The sequence below is a fragment of the Phacochoerus africanus genome, chromosome 12 (assembly GCF_016906955.1).
Source record: "Phacochoerus africanus isolate WHEZ1 chromosome 12, ROS_Pafr_v1, whole genome shotgun sequence".
Lineage (NCBI taxonomy): Eukaryota > Metazoa > Chordata > Mammalia > Artiodactyla > Suidae > Phacochoerus > Phacochoerus africanus.
The window spans coordinates 64,827,270-64,847,039 of record NC_062555.1 but is presented as its reverse complement, the minus strand read 5'-3'; the positions used below and the strand labels follow the sequence as shown (position 1 = coordinate 64,847,039).

General features: G+C 45.2%; 1 protein-coding gene and 1 non-coding gene across 3 annotated transcripts in view; both read left to right on the top strand.

Annotated features, from left to right (window-relative positions):
* The window catches only part of CAMK1D (calcium/calmodulin dependent protein kinase ID), a 441,976-nt gene that overhangs the window by 72,386 nt on the left and 349,820 nt on the right, over positions 1 to 19,770 (top strand). The gene's annotated exons all lie outside the window — the stretch shown is intronic.
* On the top strand, positions 11,945 to 12,073 carry LOC125113129 (U6atac minor spliceosomal RNA). Its single transcript, XR_007131358.1, has one exon. It is a non-coding gene; the product is annotated as a U6atac minor spliceosomal RNA (small nuclear RNA).

Genomic DNA, 19,770 nt, shown 5'->3' with positions numbered 1-19,770 from the left:
GAGGACCCAAGTTAGCAAGTTTCCATCCGTAATCAAAAAGTTAAATTCCTTGTGATAGCCTCAAACCTATTAACGAATACTCTTGTATAAGGGTCCTTCAGAGAAGCAGAACCAATGGGAGATCGGTAGACAGACAGACAGACAGGTAGATAGGGAGATAGATTGATTGGTAATTTATCATAAGCAATTGGGTCATAATGTTTTGTTTTGGTTTTTTTTTGCCTTTTCTAGGGCTGTGACCGCAGCATATGGAGGTTCCCAGGATAGGAGTCCAATCGGAGCTGTAGCTGCTGGCCTACGCCAGAGCTACAGCAACGTCAGATCCAAGCCGTGTCTGTGACCTACACCACAACTCACAGTAACGCCGGATCCTTCACCCACTGAACAAGGCCAGGGATCAAACCCACAACCTCATGGTTCCTAGTTGGATTCGTTAACTACTGCGCCACGACGGGAACGCCTTGGTTCATATCTTTATGGAGGCCAGAAAGTTGCCATGATTTGCTGTCGGTAGCTTGAGGCCCGGGAAAGCTGGTGGTGTAATTCCACTCGAGTCCGAAGGCCTGCGGAGCGGGAGAGCTGATGGTGTGAGCCCCCGTCCAGGGGCAGGGACATACATCCAGCGCCCGTGTCCCAGCTCCGTGTTTGGGTGGAGAGCGGTCACCTTCCTGGTTGCCAGGACTCCTTTCCCGCTCATTTCGCTGCTCCGGGACTTAAATGTTGTAATGAAATTTGCTCACTACGACTGACCTGGTACTAGGCCCGGGGTAGTGGGTCTGCATTTTTCATGCCGTGCTAGGGATTATGAATCTTGAGATTTCAGCTTCTCACCATGACCTCTGAAGTTGAGGCATTGTGGTGGAGATGCGATGGGCTTGTCCGCAGCGCAGAGGATGCCCGGCTCTTGCCTTCCTACCGTGCCCCATTCTGCCTCACAATTAATAGTTCTGACTTCAGTTAAACAACAAAAAAATAGACATGCCTTTGGACACTGAGAGTAAGTCACACCACGTTGCTTTCATTTTTTTATTTTTATTTTTTAGAAAGATATACTTGTGTTAGATTTTGATTTTCTATGGAATTTTCCCCAGACCTCAGTCTTCTGCTGCAGGAATCTTTCCTACCTTCCCCTCCTGTTATTATAACAGAGCCAAGCACCCTTCATGGGTGGGGGTGAGGGACCATCGTCTGGGTAGAACAGACCTCAGACACCCTTGTCTGCATCTCCCAGGAGCTGTTATCCCAAGTCCCAATGCCTGGCTGTCTGAGGACTCTTTTTTTCTTTTTGTTAAAAAAATTCTTTTTGCTTTTTATGGCCACATCTATGGCATATGGAACTTCCAGGCTAGGGGTTGAGCTGGAGCTACAGCTGCCAGCCTATGCCACAGCCACAGCAATGAGGGATCCAAGCCACATCTGTGACCTACACCACAGCTCAGAGCAACGCCGGATCCTTAACCCACTGAGCGGGACCACGAATCGAACCGGCATCCGCATGGATGCTAGTCGGGTATGTCACCCGCTGAGCCACAGTGGGAACTCTTGTTCTGTGTCCCATAGGCTAAGATTATTTTTCTTTTTCACAGCTCCTTTTTGAAGTTATGTGACAGGTGCTTTCTGTGGGCAAGAAGACTGCAGTGTATCTCAGAGACCAGAACGAGTTGTTTGTTGTGGTTTAAGAGTTACCGAAAGAGCTTGTTTCTGGGTGCATTTATTCACTGGAGGCCAGACAGCAAGAGCCACACGTTTCCAAAGTTACTTTGTGACTGGGCATGCCTTTATATTTGCAGGACGCTTTATCACCATTCAGTGGGTTTAGGAAATGAAATTGACAACGTTTAGCAGATGAAATTGACATGCCTGAACCACTCACTATGTTGTTGGCCTGCCATTGAGGGCCTGGCTGTGATGACAGCTGTGGATTCTTGCTCTTAACAGTTCATCCTTCCTCCTTCCGTAGCATCATCGGTGTCAACATCTGCTGCATGAACAGAGTTGCGGGTAGTTTGCACTTGAACCTGAGGGTGCCTGAGTCCTGAGAGGGGCCAGCACTTACTTAGATTCTCCTGCTGTGTCTTTGACACCTGGCAGACTTGGATATTTTGTTTGTCTAAACAAAATGAGAAAGAATTTAGTGGCCTGACATCTCCTACTTTATAGCAGGAACCTCTCTTTAAATCTGATGAGAAGCAGAGATGGGGCTCCCCTGACCTGGGGTTTCTTCCTTGTAACGCTTCATAAAAGTCTCTTTTAAATTATGTAGTAATTATGAGGAGTTCCCGTCGTGGCTCAGTGGAAATGAAGCTGACTAGCATCCATGAGGATGCAGGTTCGATCCCTGGCCTTGCTCAGTGGGTTAAGGATCTGGCATTGCTGTGAGCTGTGGTATAGGCTGGCAGCTGTAGCTCCAATTAGACCCCTAGTCTGGGAACCTCCATATGCCACGGGTGCGGCCCTAAAAAGACAAATAAATAAATAATTATGTGGTAATTATGAAATAGCAGAGCTGTTGCTAATTTTTTCCCTCATGCCATTCTTGTTATATTTTTGTTCTTTTGGATATATATGTATATATTTTTATTTTATGTTTAATTTAATGTGACAAAAGGCAAGCTCCTTTTCCCCTCTCTCATCTTAACTTTCTTTTTCTCTGTGTATTCTACTCTGTACTCAAAGATGGAAACTAAAACCTTCAAATAACCTGAGAAGCACTTGATAGTTGTCAGTTTTAGCAAACTCTCCAGAGCATAGAGTAGACTGGAAATTGTATAAGTTAAATTTTCTTGCACAATGAGGTGAAAAAATGGAAATTTGCAGTTTTTAAAAGTCATGAGAGAGAATTTCTTTGATGGCATAAAAACACAGCAGTAATCAGTCTTTGGTTTTTATTAATGAATTAGAATGCACCAGCCCTCAATGTATTTAAGCCATATGCTCAAAGGGTTATAAAAGTAGTCTTTAATAGTTATTTGCTTTTCTTAAAACTCTGATGTTTCTCAAGACGTTATACAAAAGTGGAACTTCATTCTCCTAATGTTTTATTTCAGCTGGGTCTGTGAAGCCCTTCCTTTGACAGTCACTGTTTTTCGGTGTGACCCCAAACCTCGCTCATTCACCTGCAGGCAGAGTGTTAGGTCCAAAGTCAAATGATCTTGCTCTTTCAGGCCATGAAAGATGGTAGGTAGGGCGTTCTTTTCTCCTTTTGTTTTGCTTTCTTTTCCAACGAGGAAAAAAGATCCAACAGAAACATTCATCTGTTGTTGAGCATTTTGGGGACAGTGAAAAATCTGCTTCCTCCGTTTCATGTATAAGGGAGGCAGGTAGTGGGGTGAGTACAGCTGGGATTGCCCCTGTTTCCTCCAGGAGAAAAGGTGGTGAAGGAGGACTCCAGCCAGAACGAAGGAAGCCCCATGTTTTTTTGCCTCCTCCCTATCTTTTCTCCTCTCTTTTACTCTTTCCATTTCTTTTTCTTTCCTTTTTCATCTTTCCCTTTAGTTGTGAGCAGTTGTCTTTTACTCCCTTTATGTATCAGTTCATAGCAGATGGGAAAAGAGTGACACCCTTCAGGGAGATCTATTTCGCTATGGACTCTGGAAGACAGAGCCAAAGAAATTAATCTCTAATGGTGAAATTTGGCTTGAGTAGGAAGGATATTTATGAGCAGAAAGTCTTCTCAGGGATTGTGTGTTTATAAGATCTATTTGGTATTTACGGAACGGAGGTGACAGATGTCTGCTTTGTGCCGGCGCTGCTGTCAAATGTGCAGATGGATAAAGGATGTCGATCGGGTTTTGAGGACCCTGTCATGGAGGGGGTACAGGCAAGCATAGACGTCCGTAGTTACAGTACAAAATTATACTCGCCTTCACGGAGGCGTGGACCATGGGTTGTACTTAAAACAAGTCAGGCGTGAGAAAGACCGTGGGAATCACCATTTCCTGGGTCTTTGAGGCTTTGAGGACTTCTGAGAATATGCTAATTGAGTTAATTGTGAGAGTTCTGAAATGAAACCACACTGGCACTGGTCTAAATACTGCACGGCTAGAGTTCAGTTAGAATTAGCTTTGGTTCTGCCATTTTCTGGCTTCTTCGATGTGAAGGAGGGGCCTCGCCATTCTCAACTGTGAAATCCATCACACCAAAGTGTGGGCAAGAACGCGAAAGACGCGACTGGGCTGCAGAAGAGACAGGCTGGCCTTTGGGTTTTCAGTTTCATTGCCTAGAAGTTTCCACACACATTTTTTTTAGGCAGGAGACGGTCCCAAGGTCTTTTCCTGACTTGCCTTTCGCCTTTAAAACCATCGGATTTGCATTCTGCTGTCATAAAAAAAAAAGCGTTCCCAGTCTTTTTAATGTAAAAACCATGAAGCATATGCCTTGACAACGGCAGAAAATTATATCACTAATTTATTTTTATTGTTCGTATAACTTTGAATTGCCTTCCTTATCTTCACGCCTGACTGTTGTTTTCTGGGCCGAAGGGAACAATGTTTTGAAAGTCAGCTCAGAGGTGAACAAATGATGTAGTCATAATAGCAGATAGAGGCCTGCTGTTGGCATTTGGTGAATGTCAGATACTCATTTTCACGACAATAAATTTGGGGAAGGAACGCGAAGTTCCCAGCTAGCGAAAGGCCGGTGTTCTGTGGGGGAAGACTCTTGTTTTTTGCAGAGGCTTGTGTTCGTTTTTATTGCCAAAGGGAACTGTGGCCTCTGTCTTACGTTTGACCCTCCGTATTCAGCCCACTGATATCTGAGGAAGCTCTGGTTTTTCAAGGAGCGACAGGAGCCAAGATACAAATCCTTTTTCTTTTTGTGAGCAAGGCCCTTTGCAGAAACATCCGTGCCAATAACTACTGAACCCTCTGGAGTTGGGGGTTCCTTCTTTTCTGCTTTTCTTTCTTCTTGCTTCCCTTTGCTCTGGTTTTCTGTCGGTCCTTCCCCAAGGCCTTCAGATGTTGCGTATGCTGTATCTCAGCTGGATTCTGGTGTCCTTGGAGAATCCAGTGACTTCTAAGATGACACGAGATACTCTTATTCCTGTTCGCTTAATGGAGGGAAGGGGCTGTGGAACCGCCCCAGGGACCATCCCAACAGCCATGGTCCCCAGTTCATCCTTAGACACCTCACCTTTTCTAGGATTGGTTGTTTCAGCCTGATTTTTTTTAGTCTTGCGTCTCATTTTAGCTTTGAAGCTGCTCCCGAAGGGTAGGTTCTTGTCTCGTCGCAGAAGGAATTCAGAAACGAGATGGACAATGAGAAAGAAAACTGAGGTTTATTTAAGTGAGAGATACACCTCTTAAGGAGAGGCAGGCAGGGATGTGGGCAGCTGCCCTGCGTTTTTTGGCACACCGGTCATATGGGGCATCTAACTGATGGGCAGGGTAGTCACTGGGAAGATGGGGTTTGGGAGTCGTATTCCATAATTTTCATCCTAGCTCCACCTTCCCGAAGGGAGGAGGGATTTTTGTCCTTATTTAGTTCTATCAGAAGTGTCATGGTGCCGGTGCATGATGGGTACTTCTGATCTGCATGGCTAATTTTATTATAATGAGGGCATAATGAGCAACAGGTTACATTGGACATTAGAGATCTGTGCTCCTTTCCACCTTTCTTTGACTTCCCCAAGGGCACGTCTCGTCCCAAAAGGTGTGCTTTCCTATCAGTCTGGAGGGTCCCCCTTTTCTTTATCCACCACGGACCGTGCTGTTTGCATGGTTTCCTGCCATCTGGCCCCATGCCCCCTCCTCTGCTCTTGCCTAACTGTCTCCTCTCTAGATAGCGGGCAGACAGCAAAGGGACAAGGTTAGCGGAGTAATTATAAAGCTTTTTTCAAAGTTGTTGTCAGGACTGGAAGCGTTAGAGAGGAAGCGTTGACTGCATCCTGCTTTATTTCTTGTGCTTGTATGTGAAGACTCTTCTTTTTCTTTCTTTTTCTTTCCTTCCTCCCTCTCTCCCTCTTCCTTGCTTCTTGCTTCCTTCCTTTCTTCCTCGCTTGCTTTTGAAGACTTTTTTGCAGAACCTCCCAGAGCCGCCCATGAAGGCCATGGCTGGCAGCTGTCTCTCACCTCGGGACCCAAGGCTGGAAGGGCAGCTTAGGCCTCTGCTGCTCAGTGGGGAGCTTCCAGATAGTTCTCTAGAGGGGCAATTGCAGAGCTGCCTAGATCTGTAGTGCCCAAATGATTTGAATTTTTCATGAGAAAAACAAAGTGAAACATTTTTCTGACCTTGGACATGTGGTTTTGGCCCATGGGGTAGATTTTATTTTTCTCTCTTTGTTTTCATTCTTCTGTACTGTTCTTATGAACAGCAATGAGAAGCATCCCTGGACCATTTCTCCCAGTTAAAAAGCTGGGAGAAGTCGGGGTGACCACGCAGAAATGGAGTGTGACCATAAGGAGAACATGGGGCAGAGTCATCCTAGATGACACTGTCCCTAGGGCTCTGTGGTTGTAGCAAGTTTCTTGAACTCTCTGTGCTGTGGTCACTTCATCTGTAGGATGGGGACAGGGATCTCTTTGGATGTTGCAGTGATTAACTAAGATCATTCTTGTCAAACACTTGGGATAGCCCCTGGTACCTAGCAAGTAGTTCATGGTTCTTATTGTATGATGATACACTAATTCTGTTAGGTCGTGTTACTGTGTTAGGAGAGATTCTAGTTTCTTGGTACGTTGATATGGTTGTAAAAACTTGGAACAAAGGTCTATTCTGACCAGTGTTCAATGATTCTTTGGCCACTGCTCGGTCATTTGCTTGGTCTGAGAGGGCCAATCTAGCAACTTATTCTTTGCATCGAAGCGCAGCTTGCCGTACTAATTTGAGTATGCAGAGACCGTCCAAAGCTGAGCGGGTGGAAGCTTCTGGAAGGTTGAGTAGGTCCTCTGATGTAGAAGGTATCAAACGTTGTAAAGGGCCCCTTGTAAACCATGAGTGGAAGCCTACATGCTCCTAACCAGCTCTCCACTCCCCTGCTGTGTGTACCTTGGGTCGAGAGAGCCATTCATTCATTTGCTTATTTAACTCACTCCATTTGTAACACATGCCAAGATATTTTAAAGTAAATTTAAGATATCTTATCACAGCATTATTCACCATAACTAAGAGTGGAAACAAGCTAGGCGTCCATCAACATTTGAACGGGTAAAGAAGACAGGGTGTTTATATGATGGGATATCGTTTAGCCATGAGAAGAAAGGAAACCCTGCCATTTGCCCCAACATGGATGGACCTGAAGGGCATTATGCTAAGGGAGGTAAGTCAGAATGAGAAAGACAGATACTGGCTGCTGCCGCTTACTTGTGAAATCTAAAAAAGCTGAACTAGTAGGAGCAGAGCGTGGAACAGTGGTTGCCGGGGGCTGGAGGGGGGCGGGTACTGGGGGGCTGTTGATCAAAGGCTGCAGACTTGCAGTTAGAAGATGAGCAAGTTCTGAGGATCTAATACACAGCACGGCGACTGTCGTTAACATACTGTGCTGTCTGCTTGAAAGTCGCTCAGAGAGTAGATGGAAATACAGCTTCTCACCAGCAGAGAGAAAGGGTAATTACGTGAGCCGTGGCTGGTGCCGGCTAACAGCGCAGAGGTCATCGTGCTACTACCGTATATAAGTGTTTCCAGTCAACATGTGTCAATTATATTAAAAGAAGATACTTTGACATTCTACCCCTGATAATACCTCCTATGGATACATCCACCCTCCCATCCTGCCAACGAAAGAAGGAAGGAGGGAGGGGTGGAAGGAAGGAAGGAAGGAAGTTTCCCCATAGAACCCACATAACAGGATCACAACTAACAGGCCAGTTTTTTCATATCCGGTTCATGTGCAGCTTCCCAGGCGTGGTCAGGTCCTGCACTGAATTTACTTGTGTTGCTAAAGTGGTTTTATGTGAGGAGCGAGGAGGCAGGACCGCCTGGATGACCTCTGAGGCGTGTTGCTGTGTGTTTAATGCCCTGAGGGAATGCTGCTCCGATTTTGTTCATTGGTCTCTTGTTCTTGGAGCAGGAGGATTCAGAGTTGATAGACACCAACTATGGCCTTATAGAGCAGGGCGAGATGGAAATTTGGAAGCAATTTGGTTCATGGGATCAGTCGAGACAAGTTAGGGTTGCCTCACAACTGGCCTTGACCCATAGGTCAACCTGTAGGTTGGGCAAAGCAAGCGTTAAGCTGGTTAAATAAATTGTACCCTTGCCAGAGAGAAAGGTAGGGCTTTGGCAGTCTTTTTGATTTCATGTTTTTTGGGTTTTTTTAATCGAAGTGTGGTTGATTTATAGTGTTTGTTCGTTTCAGGTATACAGCAAAGTGATTCAGTTATACATACACACATACATGTATGTAATATGTGTATATATATTCCATTCTTTTTCAGATTTATTATAGGCTATTACAAGATACTGAATCTAGTTCTCTGTGCTACGCAGTAGGTCCTTGTTGTTTATCTGTTTTATAAATAGGAGTGTGTATCTGTTGATCCCAAGCTTCTAATTTATTCCCCTCCCCATTTCATTTTGTTTTGTCGCTTGAGACTCTGATGTTTTATTCAAGAAGACTAAATCCTGGGTTTCTCAGGTTACTGCCTAGGAAATGCCCATTGTTCCAGATCAAAAGAATGGAAAAGTGCTGCACTGACTACCTGTTGGGTATCAGGTGCTCCAGCCCGAGGTCCCTGCAAGGGGCTCATTCTCTGCATCGTGCAGCACCGCCCCCCCCCCCTCCCCCGCAAGCCTCATCCCACCAGGCCTGCCCTGGGCCACCGTGTGATGGGGGCGCATTAAGGACCCGCCTTTTTCCCTAAGCTCTGAACCAGCTGAGAAGTAGGGCTGAGGGCTCAGACAGACGGAGGCCAAACATCAGCTTTATTCCTGAGCAAAGCTAATTGGAGGCCTGTGGGAAGTCGCAGGGAAGGCCTTTCTACTTCTGAACCTCTGTGTCAGGCCGCGCCGGCTTAGGGGAGAGAGCAGTGGGTGGGCTTCCAGCAGGTTCCAAAGAGTAGGGTGGCGGAAGGGGCCACCCTCACCCTCCTCCAGCCAGGCACATCCCTCCTTCTGTACCCAGAGGGAGGGACCCAGGCAGGGAAAGTGACATCAGGCCTGGGCCGTGGCCCCTTGGTTCCCTCCCCCGGGACTAGGTGTTCCCCAGCGTCCTGGGTGCCTTCTGGGTTCTCCCCTCTCTCTGGTCAGTACTAACTGATTTAGAGGGAGAAAGAGGATAAGTTCTGATCGGAGTATTACTCAGTAAGTATTGTTGCTTATACGATAAGCACTCCTGGAATGGATGCGTCTTTAAAGGAAATCCATCTTCACCGTTTTGCCCCGACTCTGAATTTTTGTTGAATGGATGACTATACCAGCTACTTGTTTGCATGGGTGGGGGGTGAGGGCAGAGACTTGAGGATGGGGGTGTGTGTGTGTGTGTGTCTGTGTGCGTGCACACATGCACGCACGTGTGTTTGGTAGGTGGGGCATAGCGGAAGGAGGATGGAGAGCTAAGGCTTTTGGGCAGATTTATCCCCTAGAGGAGTTCCAGGCGTCTCTGAGGGGGTGTCCAGGCCTGAGGTCCCAGAACTCAGCTCCTCTGGCTGAAGGACCTTCCATCCCCGAGTCCTCGGGCACCAGGCAGAGATGTGAGGACTTGTGACAGCACTTGTTCTGGGAGCCTCCCCCTTTCCCAAGCAGCCAGTCGTCCCCTCCTCAAGCGAGAGGGTTAAGATGAGCCATCCAGGTACCAGGAAGAGGTTGGCATGGTGGGAAAGGGGAGGGTCCAGTGGCTGGTAGAACACGGGTATCAGATCAGCAGTGTTTGCTGATCATTTACAAAGTATGGAAAGCATACCCCCCTCACCCCCAGCATGTTCTAAGAGCAGAGTATGTAGCAGGACAGGGAGTATCTCAAAAATACTTTACCCCATTCTTTTTTTTTTTTTTTAAATGGCTGCACCTGCAGCTCATGGTAATTCCTGGGTCAGGGATTGCATCCAAGCTCGCAGCTGCAGCAATGCGGGGTCCTTTAACCCACTGTGCTGGGTCGGGGATCAAACCTGCACCTCTGCAGTGACCCGAGCCACTGCCGTCAGATTCTTAACCTACTGCACCACAGTGGAACCTCCACTCCTTATTTACCCCATTTTTAACACATATGATGCTAATTAGCAAACCACCGATTTCCCCAAGGAAAAAAATCACTTCTGAGGACCTAGCTAGCTGCAGATCTAATATTACTCAATTACAGAGAGTAGAAGTGCTTCTAGTTGCCACTTGGAGAGTAAGGACTTTTTGGTTAGGATGCTAGCTGACCAGCTCGGGATATTGAGGTATAATTTACATGTAGTAAAGTTGCCAGATCTCAAAAAAATTTTAACCCATGTAATGACCACTTAGATCAAGATACAGAGCAATTCCATCACTTAGAAGGCTCCCTGGTCTCCCTTTTCCCCGTTGAAACAGCACCCCCCCCCAAGCCCAAAGGTGACACTATTCTTTTTTTTTTTTTTTTTCTTTTTAGGGCCGCACCTGCAGCATATGGAAGTTCCCAGGCTAGGGGCAGAATCGGAGCTGTAGCCGGCAACCTACACCACAGGCCCAGCAACACCAGATCTGAGCTGCTTCTGCGACCTACACTGCAGCTCACAGCAATGCTGGATCCTTAACCCCCTGAGCGAGGCCAGGGATTGAACCTGCATCCTCATGGATACTAGCTGGTTTGTAACCCACTGGAGCCGCAGTGGGAACTCCAAGGTAACACTCTTCTGACCTCTGTCACCATAAGTAAGTTTTGCCTGATCTGAATTCCCTGTAAATGGAATCATCGCTCTATTTTGTGGGGTTCATTCCTGTTGTTGCATACATAAATGATTCACTTTCCCTCTGTTGCTGTGTGGTGTTCTGGCGCATGAAATTTACATACCCATTCTACCCTTGACGGACATTTGTCTGGTTCCAGTTTGGGGCTCGTGTGAAGACAGCAGCTGAAAATATGCAGGTGCATGTCTTTGGTGGAGGAGGATGAGTGAGTGATTAACGAACTGTCCCTAGAATCCAAGTGTACAGTCACTGGCACAGGGAGGATATCACATGGTTTTAAAAAGTCTTTGAAGGCATTATGCAAAAGTGTAGTTGACCTTTGAACAGCATGGATTTGAACTACGTGGGTCCACTTATACAGAGGTTATTTTTCGCCAGTAAATACTCCTAGTGCTGCACCATCTGCGGTTGGTTGATCTGCAGATGGTTGATCTTTGGGATTCCGAGGCATGGATATGGAAGGACCATTCTCAATTATCCTTGGACTTTCGACTTCCAGACCCCACTTGCCATGTCGTGCAAGGGTCACCTCTACATCAAACAAAGCGTCGAGTTTAGTCTCATACATGTAGCAAACTGTGCTGGTACAAAAGCAGATCATTGCTCTCATGCTCCTTGACTGCAATAAGTATCCTGAGTTAGCGATTCGATTTCCTCAAAGCTGAGAGTCTCATGTGAATGTATGTGGTTTCCTCCTGCTTCTCTCGAGGAGGTGGAAAGAGAACCTTTTCATTAATTCTGCAGATAGGCATCATTTTTCTAATTTTAGATTCTCACTGTGAAAAAAAAGTCATGAATTACTAAAAAACTCTGAGACTATAAACTCGTTTGGGGGGGGGCTGAATTGGAATGAATAAGGTTTTTAAATATTCATTTATGTTTTTCTTTCTGTGCCATTTTGGGTATTGTGATGAAAAAAGTATTTGCTGCTGATTTAGAACCCCTGAATGCTCTTATAAAAATTTAATTTCCTTCATATTAACTAGGCTTTCAAGGCTTTTTTAGAGGGCCTGTTTTCCTCTAATAGGTTGCTAGAGGGAAAATCTGTTAGCCTAGAGAATTGATGGGTGGAAGCAGAAGAGGAAAACTGAATTCCGACCACCATCCGGAGAATGCTACATGGATTTAACTTTTAAAAAGAGTCTGGGTTTAAAGAAAATTAGGTTAGCATTCCCTTCGACAGGAATGGAAAAAATTCTGGTGACCTAACACCACACACAGTCATTTAAGATTTCAGCCCCTCTTTGTTGCCCTCTAACAATGTATTTTTTTAACTCAATGAACTTTATTACATTTATAGTTGTACAACGATCGTCAAACCTCCCAACAATATTTTTTAACAATTGTGTAGAGAGGAATCTGTCCGTGTGAACCAACCTTACAGGTGCACAGTCCTGGCCCGTGGGGTCTTTCCTCCACATACACCTGAATGGGCAATGAGATGACATTTGTGCCAGACTGTCCCTGAAGCTTTGTGTGTAACATGGAAACACATCAGAAGCCACTGACTGTCCATCAGGCAGCAGGGAGTGGTTGAAGCAGGTGTATGTGGACAGGGGACCTCTGTGCAGTTGGTAACGGGGAGTGAGGAAGGCCTGACTTCTGATGGAAAACGCGGGCCAGGTACATGGCCAAGTGCCAGAAGCCAGGTGGAGGACAGTGTATAGAGTGTGGTACCCTTGTGTAAGGAAGATGGGACGTGACACTTTACCAGGGAATTTGCTAATATTTGCGTAGAGAAACACTCGATGGATCAACAGGAAACTAATACAAATGTGTATCTTCAACAAGCAGAGGACACCCGAGCACGGGAATAGATAAAGAAGAGGTTCCTGTGTGTTATCTTTTTATTTATATATTTATTTAAAAATTTTTAATAAAGTGTAGTTGATTTGCAATATTGTGCCAAATTCTACTGTACAGCAAAGTGACTCAGATATATATATACACACACACGTATACATGTGTACACATGTACATATGTGTACACACACACACACATACACACACATTCTTGGTTTTATGTTCTTTTCCATCATGGTCTGTCCCAGGAGACTGGATATATTTCCCTGTGCTGTACAGTAGGACCTATTTGCGTGCATCTTTTTATATCGGGTTGCCTCTTTGAATGACCAGAGAACAACCAACCAGCAAGAGTGAATCTGTCCTGGAACGCCCTTTGACATTGAACCTGACCAAGAGGTGGCAGGAGGCAGAGCTGGTTGAATGCATCACGAAAGGGTGAGGCCGTTTGCTCCATTTCATTTCTTAGGAGCAAAGTCAGTGCGTTTCATCCTTCCATCGGCAATGCTTATTGAGCCAATCTGCTGATCTGACGTGCCAGGCTCTATTTTAGGTGCTGTCAGCGGGTGCCTTAAGGTCCAAGCTTTCACAAAGCCTGCATTCTTGCAGGAGCAGACAGACGAGCAAGCAGCTGATGAGCGAGGGAGAGGAAGCCCCCTGCTGCTGGGGTCCAGGAAGGAGGTGTAAGGAGTCATGCTGGGGTCAAAGGGATGGTCATTCCTTGCTGGTCTGTATTCCTGTGTCTTCGTCAACTGTATTCTTGCAAACAGAATGATAAAATGGGGTCTGTTCTCACTTTTAACCTTTTACTAAGGCGGTCAGGATTTCATTTTATCAGAAGATCAATATCACTTAAGTTTCAAAGAAAGACATAACCACATTAGAGCAGTCACTGTACCCCAGTCTGCTGCTGTGTTGGCGGGAGACCCGAATTTGGTGGAATAAAACAGAAGTTGATTTGAACGTCATGGTTTGTTTTCACAACAGTGGGCTTTGTTGGGGATGATGCTATCTATATGATTTGTGATTCTATCCGTAGATTATTAAACAGACAAGATATTCCTAGGACAAGTCCGTTATTTGCTTCTCCGTTCAAAAAGTGTTTACATAGAAGCTGTCCCTTTATTTTGACACATCAGCTGTAGAAAATTGAAACACACACCCCATGTAGTCCTCACATTTCCTGTATCTTCATGACAATCCTTGTTTGAAATGACCACGAAGATATTTCCACAGTAGATGATATAGACATTTGAAGGCAGAGATCTCCTGTGTTTATTCTGTTTTTTTCTTATTCCAGTCTTTTACTGGCAGATTTCTCTTTCATAGTTTCTGAATCAGATGAAAGCTTCCTATGGTTATTTTTAAGTTTCTATGATGAAATGACTTTTTTAAAGAGAGAGATTTTTCTCTGCTTCTTTGGGTTCATTTCAGTCTTGGTGAAACTTGAGGAGCCGAGATCAAAAGTGTAGGAAAATCTGATGGTCAGAGTGTTTCTTGCAAATCCAGCTCTGCAGCAACTCGAGTCTTGCTCAGATCCAAAGGAATAACAATACGGACCAGATGCCAAACGTGGGAGTCTTGGATTTTCCTGGCAACCAAAGCCCCAAATATAAATCTACCTGGAGCCAGCATGTTCGCAAACAATCCTAGGTTTGTGAGTTCATTACAAAAGCATCGGAAATCAGATTTGTTCTGAGGTTGAAAAAATGCAGAGTAATACAGATCCCTACTTCAGAATCATGGTAAACTTCATTCTGTAGGATAGTTAGGAGACGCCCAGGGGTCCCAGAATCTACGGTCATCCTAGGAAATGCACAGAAAGGGGAGGATGGGAGCTTGCCGTCCTCTCTCCCTACGTTTTATTGTTGAAGAAACTTGGGCTGTTTCTGGGGACTTGCTGGTTCAGAACTTTGTCAGATCTGATCTCTTGGAAGCTCAGTGTGGACTCTGGAAGACAGGGTCTTTGTTTCCTGGGAGGAAGAGAAAAGGAGAGGCAGGGATCCCACCAGCACTTCCTCTCCCACACCTGTCCTGGCCGTAAGAGAATGTTTGATAGCATCACGCGCCTGGCTCAGGGAGTCACCGTCATGGGCCGTTCTTTTCCCGTATAGGGACTGTCCATGTGTTCCATCGTCACCAGCAAGGCAGCCTTGTAGACCGTGTTTCATGTGCATTAAGCAGCTATGCTCGGGGACAGTGCAGGGCACCTGGGAACTGTGAGGATATGCATCCTGTGCTAAGTTGTGTTTTGTTCCTGAATTTAATTTTCAAAGAGAGAGTAGGAAGGACAAGGATGCAGAGGTGAGATAGGGAGATGAAGAGATTCATCAGAGTGGGTGGATCCTCTGATGCCTTTTGCTCTTTGGAGTAGCAGTTTAATGAGAGATGGGTTTCTTTTCTGTCTTGTTTTGGTTGCACCCACGGCATGTAGAAGTTCCTGGGCCAGGGATCCAATCCAAGCTGGAACTACAACCTACGCCAGCCACAGCTGCAGCAATGCCAGTTCCTTAACCCACTGTGCCACAGTGGGAATGCTGAGAGATTTTTTCAAAAAAATTAATTTTATTGGAGATTTTTTTAGTTAGAAATTTTTAGGAGTTCCCGTCGTGGCTCAGTGGTTAATGAATCCGACTAGGAACGATGAGGTTGCGGGTTTGATCCCTGGCCTTGCTCAGTGGGTTAAGGTTCCGGCGTTGCTGAGAGCTGTGGTGTAGGTCGCAGCCGCGGCTCAGATCCCACGTTGTTGTGGCTCTGGCAGAGGCCGGCAGCTACAGCTCCGATTAGACCCCTAGCCTGGGAACCTCCATATACCATAGGCGAGGCCCTAGAAAAGACAAAAAGACAAAAAAAATTTTTTTAATAAATTAAAAAAATAAACTTATAAAATAAATTTTATTGGAGTATTTTTTTAAAAATAAATTTTACAAAGTTGTGTTAGTTTCAGGTGTCAGGCAAAGTAAATCAGTTATACATATGTGTATATCCACCCCTTTTCAGATTCTTTTCCTGTAAAAGTTATTAACAGTATTGAGTAGATTTTCCTGTACTATGCAGTAGGTCCTTGTAACCTCTTTTGTCTCTAGTAGTGTGTGTGTGTCAGTCCCAACCCCTAATTTATCCCTCACCCTACATTTCCCCTTTGGTAACCTTAATTTTGGTTTCAAAATCTTTGAGTCTGTTTTGTAAGTTCTTTTAATAATTTTTTTATTAGATTCTGCATATTAGTGATCTCACATGGTATTTGGCTTTCTCTGTCTGACTTCACTTAGTATGTTAATTTCTAGGTCCATCCATGTTGCTACATTATTTCATTTCTTTGGCTGAAATATATCTATTTTATATATATATATATATCACATTTTCTTCATCCAGTCCTCTGTCGATGGGCATTTAGGTGGCTTCTATGTCTTGGCTATTGTAAATAGTGCTGCAGTGAACACTGGAATGAATATATCTTTATCAATTAGTGTTTTCGCTGGCTATATGCCCAGGAGTGGGATTTTTGGATCATGTGGTAGTTCTATATTTAGTTTTTTAAGGAACCTCCATAGTGGTTGTACCAGCTGACATTCCCACCAACAGTGTAGGAGGGCTCTCTTTTCTCTGCGCTCTCTCCAGCATTTTTTGTTTGTAGACTTTCTGATGATGGCTATTCTGACTGGTGACGAGAGATGTTTAATTTTTTAATTAAAAAAAAATTCAGGGAGTTCCCGTCGTGGCGCAGTGGTTAACGAATTCGACTAGGAACTATGAGGTTGCGGATTTGATCCCTGGCCTCGCTCAGTGGGTTAAGGATCTGGAGTTGCCCTGAGCTGGGGTGTAGGTTGCAGACACGGCTCGGATCTGGCGTTGCTGTGGCTGTGGTGTAGGCCGGCGGCTACAGCTCCGATTAGACCCCTAGCCTGGGAACCTCCATATGCCACGAGTGTGGCCCTAGAAAAGACAAACAACAACAACAAAAAATTCAGTGGAAATGTAGTTGATTTACAGTGTTTTGGGTGTACAGCAAAGCGATTCAGTTATATATATGTGCGTGTGTATATATATTCTTTCTCATATTCTTTTCCATTGTAGGTATAAGACATTGTGTATAGTTCCCTTGTCTAGCTATTCCATACGTCGTAGTATCTGTTGAACCCCAATTCCCTTTGTCCTTTCTCTGTTTTTCCCGCGAGAGATGTTTTTAAAGTAAGCATACCCCAAAGCAGTGCACTAGCAGTTACGCTACTCATTCTTCCTGCATGGTTGTAATTGACTCATGCTCCCAACAGCAAGTTAGCCTCACGGGGTGCAGATGATACTGTGTGGCCACATCTTTGGACGAAGTTAGTTGCTTGTCACAGAAGCCCAGCACTGCTAGTCCTGGCAGCATCTCTGTTTCTTAAGCGCACAGTCAACGCTCTGCTCTGATTTCCACTCCCCTGCATCCTCCTGCCCGACACTTTTCGTACATCTTCCACCCGCAGCAAGATCCTTAGCGCCTTTGTGAATCAACGAAAGGAGATAAGTGTGTGTTCACAGTGGTTTGAGTGTTTTGCCCAAGCCCCCATTCTATTAATTTCATGAAAAATAAATGATTCTTGTGTGGGCATGGTGTCCTGAATGGACCATTTGTATTTCTGGCCTGTTAAGAGTTTTTGAAACTGCCGTGATACGCTTTTGACCGTGAGAGTCTCAGGCAGCCCTGCTGGGTGGGTGTAAAATACGATAGTAACAAGGACAGCAAAATAGAGAGTTGACATTTGTATTTTTCTTTTCTTTTCTTTCTTTCTTTCTTTCTTTCTTTCTTTCTTTCTTTCTTTCTTTCTTTCTTTCTTTCTTTCTTTCTTTCTTTCTTTCTTTCTTCCTTCCTTCCTTCCTTCCTTTTCTTTTCTTTTCTTTTCTTTCTTTTTTTTTTTAAGGGCTGCACCTGCAGCCTATGGAGGTTCCCAGGCTAGAGGTTGAATTGGACTTACAGCTGCCGGGTACACCACAACCACAGCATCGCGGGATCTGAGCTGCGTCTGCGACCTACCTACCCCACAGCTCATGGCAGCGCCGGATCCTTAACCCACTGAGCAAGGCCAGGGATCAAGCCCACATCCTCAGGGATGCTAGTCGGGTTCGTTAACCACTGAGCCGTGACAGGAGCTTCTTCATTTGTATATTTCATTGGAATGCAGTCCCTAATATTTCTTTGTCCTACATTTTATTAGAAAGGGAAGGGATCAAAGGACAGACACAGCAGGCTCAGTGGGTTGATTTGACTCAGGGAGCTTTTATTCTTTTTTTTTTTTTTTGGTCTTTTTTGCCATTCCTTGGGCTGCTTCCATGGCTTATGGAGGTTCCAAGGCTAGGGGTCTAATCGGAGCTGCAGCCGCCAGCCTACACCATGGTCACAGCAACGCGGGATCTGAGCCGCGTCTGCAACCTACACCACAGCTCACGGTAATGCCAGATCCTGAACCCACTGAGCAAGGCCAGGGATCGAACCCGCAACCTCATGGTTCTTAGTTGGATTCGTTAACCACTGCGCCACGACGGGAACCCCGGGAGCTTTTATTCTAACCACTTAAGGTAATGGGGTCCTCTCAAGTTGGTGAGAACAACTCAGAGGGCAGAACTTAGCAGCACAGAAAAGGAACATTCTGAATGGCCTGGGAAGAAGAAATGGGCATTCCTCTAGAGAAGGTGCATCTCTTGGCAAAATTCTGTCAAGCAAAGCATGGTTGGAATTCGGGAGCAAACTTATTTCCTGACTCATTGGGTTAGAAAATGAAAATAAACTCTAAGTATTAAATATATATATATATATAAATGTATTGGTGCTTATTAGTGTTTATTAGTAAATCTGGTCATTTGTTTACATTCAGAAGTTGACCTTTTGAAGTAAATAGCAGGAATTCATACCCTGACAGCACAGCTCTATCTATATCAACCTATTTTCTCACGTCTCAGGTTGCCACTGCTGTGTTTTCACTACCAAGTTGCTGGTGCTTTTTTTCTCACTTAGGGCCTGAGACTCAAAGGATGTGATAGAAATGCTGAGTTGGGTTCTGAAAATCTAGTTAAAATGTATCTCAAAACAGTAATAAGAGTCCTTGGCTGTTCCCTGCCTTCTTCTCATGATCTTTGAATAAGTAAGAAATTAACTATGATGACTGTGCAAACGCCTAGCACAGGCCTTGGCAGATGGGTGATCAAACAACTGGTATTTTTCCTTCGCCCTTAGAGGTGCTTTTCAGCCTTCTCCCCAAGGGCTCTCCAGTGTGCAGAGAAGAAACCGCAGGAACTCAGACATTTCTGGATGGTTCCCGGTCTCCCTTTGAAGACACTGACGGGTCAGGAAGAAGTGCCATTGTAATCCGCTTCACCTACCCGCCCCCGCCCCCCCCGCCTGCCCCCTGGCACTCAGACTATAGTTTAAAAAGTTTAGCCTTCATGGCTAATGGCAGACAAGGCAGAAAGCAGTGGTCGTGTATATTCACTCCAGATGTATTTTTGTATTTCATCTTCTTCGAAATTTGGCCACTTAGATGTGGCTCGTAAGGTGGAGCTCTTCCCAGGAGGTGAACCAGTGCACTCGTTTCCCAGTTGTCTTTGCCACAGGCAGGGCAGAAGAATCATTCCTGAACTGCCTGTGCAGGTACAGCATGATTTGGAAATCTGATGAGGACGTACTTAGAATTGTGGATTTCAGTTGCATGTAGAGGTGGGTTTTTTTTGGTTTTTTTGTTTTTGTTTTTTTTCTTTTTTAAAGGGCCACACCTGCAGCATATGGAAGTTTCAAGGCTAGGAGTTGAATTCAAGCTGCAGCCACAGCCACAGCCACAGCAGCACAGATCCGAGCCGCATCTGCGATCTATGCCGCAGCTTTGTGGCCACGCTGGATCCTTAACCCACTGAGTGAGGCCAGGGATTGAACCTGCATCCTCCTGGACACTGTGTCAGGTTCTTAACCTGCTGAGCCACAAGGAGAACTCCACACATGCTGAGCTTTATTGAGGGGAGTTCTAATCAAAGGGTAACATAACAGGGTGGCGTTTCTTTACCACCTCAGACAAACGAACGCAAACAAGAAATTCTCCTGCTTGCCTGGGCATTTCTGAGGCAGCCACTTATTAAAGACAATTCTCAATTACCCAGGGATTCTTGCAGATAATTAAAATTCTCTGATCATCC